This window comes from Argiope bruennichi, chromosome 4 (genome assembly GCF_947563725.1).
Source record: "Argiope bruennichi chromosome 4, qqArgBrue1.1, whole genome shotgun sequence".
Taxonomy (NCBI): Eukaryota; Metazoa; Arthropoda; class Arachnida; order Araneae; family Araneidae; genus Argiope; species Argiope bruennichi.
Window position 1 is genome coordinate 30439236 of NC_079154.1, and position 6000 is coordinate 30445235.

A 6000-nucleotide genomic window follows, 5' to 3' on the forward strand; every position below is an offset into this window, starting at 1 on the left:
TTTTTGTGGGAGGCCTTGCATTGTCCTAGAGATCGAGAACGGGATAAATTGAAATGATAGGTCATTTGGGCGAACATTTTGCTTTAAACTTCTCCCCAGTAGTATTCTACGTCAATTGCTCGTCCTGCTACTACAATAATACGTTGTAAAAAATGATCACATCACCTTATCTAATGAATGTCACTCAAATTACATTTGTACTTGGGTAACGATTATGAATCAAATTTTCAACTTCTTCACGTTCATATTTAAACATTTAAACGTTTTTGCCATTTTCAGAATTTAAACTTTGACTTTAGACTTATCATTTCCGAAGTATGCTTTTAATCTGTTTATTTTCGGCAGGTTTAAAGCTTTAAATCGTTAAAAATTTACTAATTTTTTCGCTATGCAACCTCACTAGGGTACTTTGTATTCCTTTATCGTATTAACAATAAATAAATGAATATGTGAAGAATGGGCCGATACCAAAAGACTATTTAAACTTTAGATAAACTACACTCTATAGTAATATGATATATTAAAACACATTGCATACGGGCCAATAGACTTCTCGTTTTCAGCAGACCGAATGCTATGGCTGGGTCACGGGATATCTCGTTTTCATGTTTTTTTTAGCTGAATCGATGCATAACCAACCAGAGACAAATATTTTTGTTACGTTACGAGGCTAATGAAGCCTTACGCATTAGTAAAATAACTGAACGTCGACATTCCAAGTATGAGCAAATAATCAGTCAGTATAGTCAGTACGTCTGTAGATCGCTGCCAATCATTTACCATACCTAATAAAGTGTTTAATTATTGTACATTTTACTTTTTCAAACTTCGTGTTTTAATTTGTAAGGAAATAACTTTTTAAAATGTAAAAAATCTTATATAATAAATAGATATATAAAATATATAATAATAATTAAGAATACTTCGCGTAAATATAATACCAAATGCAAATTAAAAATGTGCATATATGCATCCTATGCTTGCCAAGTCTGCTTCTAGAGTGTTCAAAAATGTATGGCCCTGGGAGCGCGTTGAGCCGTACGCAATGTTTTAAACCGTCTATCGCTAGTAAAAAGTATTATTTATCTACTCGTGTTATTATTATCATGTGAGAACATGATGTTGTTTTGGTTTGAGGTTTTTGAAGCCTCAAAATGCGTACTGCTTTTGAGACATGAATTTTTCACTTGTAAGGAAGGTTATTAGAAAATAATGCAGAAGGTTGTCACATTTCGCGATTTATCGCCAACTAAATATACAATTTGATTTCCAAATTATCCAATCTCTGAATTTTTACGAATTGTCTGAATTAATTTAAATCATTTGCCAGTTTTAACCGGTTTGAAACAATCACGAGACTATCAGATGACGCGTGCGTCGATATTTAGAAAAACAACGGATTTTTTTTCATCTCAAAATCGGTAGAGCTCCAAAACTTTGCCAGCTAAAACAATTGAAAATGAAAGTTTTAAAAAATGTGTGTGTGTGTGTGTGTGTGTGTGTGTGTGTGTGTGTGTGTGTGTGTGTGTGTGTGTGTGTGTGTGTGTGTGTGTGTGTGTGTGTGTGTGTACTGAAAGAGAGAGGGATAGAAACTGCTGATAGAGAAGTCTCGTGATTGTTTCAAACCTGTTTAAACTGGTTCATGACTTAAATGAATTAAGACAAATAATGACTTAAAAAATAATAATATTCTCACATGATAACTTGAAATTTGCGACCGTAGATTTCATTTTTTTTATCTTTATAATTATTCAAAATTTAAAAAATACACCACAGTTTGAGTTCTTTTATCTATTCCTGTTTTTGTAAAATGAAAAAAAAACATGATATTTCTCATTTCAAATTATACATCGAACTAAAATTAAATATTTTTTTTAAGAACAGAAGCACTCGTGGTTGTAAAAAAAATAATAACCAAAATATTTACAATATAATTTATGAATCAACATTTATAATTAAGTATTTGTATTTGAAATATATTATGTATTATATTATTTGTGTGTTGTATTATTATATGTAAAATTATATATATTTGAAAAAGAATTCTAATTCCTAGAGGAAGATAAAATATTTAAAGCTGCCAAACAATGAAGGATTATTATGAAAATATCATAGATTTCACTATCATTAGTTTATTACAAAAACTAATTTAATCATAAAAAATAAATAATATAGCTATTTAATTCCTTAAAAAATATGCTATATAACAATAAATAAACTGCACAAAAATAACTTCTGCTCTCTAGTTGAATATTTCTCTGACGCTAGAAAAGTCAATAAAGATTAGCGAGAGACTCCGCCACGCGATGCTATCTACTGAATGAGACTTGCTGGAAAGAATGACAGACACAATTACTTCAGTATATCTGAGAGGAAAGCAGAATGAGAATGCCAGATTCACACGAAACTTATTCCAGATTTTGTTTTCTGAGATTCATTTCCAAAAAAAATATGCTCATTCATTTTTTTTTCTAACTGACATAAGGACGATGCATTATTAAGCAGTAGGTAATCGAATAATGATAGTGGTTCGAACCCTGGAAGCACTTAAATAGGCCTTCTTTTTTGTGGAAGCTGAAGCAAGGAAGGCGAATTTTGTCATTAAATAGAACAAAATCAATTAAAAGAATCTACCAAATTTAATAATCCTTATTTTTAAATCGAAGAATAAGAATTTGAAACTGCCAATAGCTTCAAATTGCCACGTAGGTACTCTAGTGTGGAACTCAATGACACCCACAAGAAGTAGAGCTAAACCAATTTATTAACTCAACTCTGAACTGAGAATACAGTGACTGACAGATCTTCTGCTTTTATACTAGCAGGGAACGTTCCAGAATACTTTTCTGGAGACAGTAAGAAAAGTCCAGAACACTTGTCTGGTAAACTAAAGAAATGTCCAGAATCTCCTGGAACATGAAATAAAGGAAAACATAAAATCAAGGGATTGAATATTTAGACATATTATGAATCGCATTGTCTCTATCGGGATTCGAACTTACAATCTCTTGACTATGAGATCAGTGCTATGACCATTCGGCCATGGAGAGCCGACTGCCTGTTTTCAATGCGGCAAAATATTTAGGTTCTGAAATTCACACACTGAAAAACACAAAACCAGAGGTTCGCAACAGAGTCACATGTGTTATTTGTTTTTGTTTTGTTTATTTTTTGTATGACAAAAATTTTTAAAATATAATTCCATTGGTAGAAAAACTAAATTACTCACTTACAATCTTTAATGAGGGCCGTTCACATTACACTGCTGAAAAGTGGGCAATGATTGAGAACGATAAAATGATTCGTGCTAAACTTAAGAAAAGGATTTTAAGGAATTTATATGGTGGAATGAAATGCGATATTATAGGAAGAAAAAGAACCAACTTGGAGATTTGCAAATACATTTAAAAAGTTAGGTATTGCCGCATTGAAAGCAGGCAGTCGACTCTCCATGGCCGAATGGTCATAGTACTGGTCTCTTAATCAAGAGATCGTAAGCTCGAATCCCGCTAAAGACAATGCGATTCACAGTCTGTGTAAATACTTAATTCCTTGATTTTATGTTTTCCTTTATTTCATGTTGCAGGAGATGCTGGACATTTCTTTAGTTTAGCAGACAAGTGTTCTGGACTTTTCTTACTGTCTCCGGAAAGTATTCTGGGACTTTCCTTGCTAGTATAAAAGCAGAAGATCTGTCAGTCACTGTATTCTCAGTTCAGAATTGAGTTAATAAATTGGTTTAGCTCTACTTCTTGTATGTGTCATTGAGTTCCACACTGGAGTATCTACGTGACAATATTATTAAATTTATAGTATTGACAAAAATTAGATAGTTTCTTGAGAGCTAGTGCATGTGCACTTCTACTTATCCTGACTGAGATGTTGTGGAACCTCCATGGAAAAGACCTGGACAATAATGCTTTTTGAGACTTTGGTTTGGTCATATGATCTCCTGATGTCAGACTGGATCGGAGACGGAAAAAATGGGAGCTGATGAGATGAAATGGTCAGATGAAAAATTCAGGAGAACAAAAATTCAATTTAGTTTGAGGATACGCTAATGTGGATAGAGAAGCTGTTTATAGCAACAAAGAAGATTAAATTGATAGGAAATTTAATAAAATTTGATGACAATATAGCCACTAAAAGATATTTTTGGTTAAACCCTCAGGCACCGAAAGAAGATGGAGGCAAAACTTAGGTGGATTCACTGGCTGGAAAAAGGATGGAAAATAACTGAAGGGATAAATTGGAAAATCTTTACAAAGAACAAGAACAGCATGGAACAGAATTCTGAGGAAGGCCAGGATCCGACTGGGTCTGTCGGCCAGTGAGGAAGACGAATCGAATAAAGAAAAAAGTATGTATAAATATTGTATGGTGAAAGCTTATAAGCCAGCTAACAGCTCCGCTACATGGGCAATTGCTTTTGTATTGTGGTCATGTTACTTGGCTGCGAACCACAAGGTCCCAGGTTATATCCTCGCTCATCATAATCCCTACATTGGTGACCTCGGACGATGAACCTTCAACCTTTGTACAACTGTTGTTTCGCCATCTACCCACAGCAACCCAAAGTCGTCAGATTCACTTGACGCACCAACACAAAAGCCGTCAGACTCACTTGACGCAACAGCAACCACACACGCTTGCCGCTGCTCAAATGGGTACAGGCACATTAAACTCAGCAGCTAATACAACAGCCATATCGTTCTACTCACTGGTGAAAAGCTTATAAGCCAGTTAACAGCTACAAACGTGGGCAATTGCCTTTGTCTTGTGTTCTTAATACTTGACTGCGAACCACAAGGTCCCAGGTTCTATCCTCGCTCCTAACAATCTGCTACAATTGCATCTATTACTAATTGCCAGTTTGTCACAACCTTATATGGAAATTTGAACTAAAATTCCTCGAACATTTGTAAATAAATTAAATTCCATCAGTAGTGGTCTTTTCAAAACCTCCTTGCATAATAAAAGTATCATAAAATTGTAAACCTTGGCAAGTTCATGAAATACCATGAGTGCTCAAATTCTTATTCTCAAAATCCCGGACTTGAGCATTTTGTCCTTCGCAGTATAGAATAGAAAACTGTATATGCATTTTGGACGAATTTTTTTTTTTTACCAATGTAACCAAATTATGACACAGAAGTATAATTTTAACAGCAAGATCACATAATTCATTTCATCTGTCTAAATCACTCCATTTTTTTGTTGAGCTTGCGATTCAATGGATTCGACTTGAGACGTTCGAATGAAAGATCAACAACCAGTCAACCCGTTGACGGATTAGATTCAACAATATGAGTACACAAGCTCAAGATTATTTTGATACTCTTTTCTAATTAACTGCATTTTTACTTTTTCGACAGAACTTATCTTTTGATATTCTTATTTAATTTGTCCTCTATTCTTATGTCGTTATGTATCGGTTCTCTAACATGTATTTTTATTCATTTATACATTTATATTATAGCTGATAAAATATATATAGTACCCTCTCACACCAAGGCAATCAGACAGCTTTAAAATTAATCGAAAAATAGTTTAATCTATCTATAAAATTTTATACTTCATAAAAGAACTTTTCTGCTATTACCTTTATACTATTATTAACATATCCCCATAAAGCATTTTGAATAAAAATCCGATTTTCTTTTTAGAAAATCAGATTAAAAAGAAGTATCATCATAGAAAAAATAGTCGAACGGGAAAAACTTACTAAATTACCAGCTTTTCGAGCTGGTTTATCTCTTTTGTGGGAAAATGTTTTCAGTTTTTGAGCAATTTTCATTGTTTCATTAAATATCTTCTTTAGACAATAACACATTTTTTTCTAATATAAATAAAGATAAAAAAAATCGAACGATATTTAAAATCCTACCGCTATGTAAAAATAAAAATAAAAATCTACCTAGTGCACTTTTTTGGCGAACTTACGTGAAAATAAATTGGTGTGCTATCAATTTTGAGGCTTTTTTTTTATCTTGTCTATTA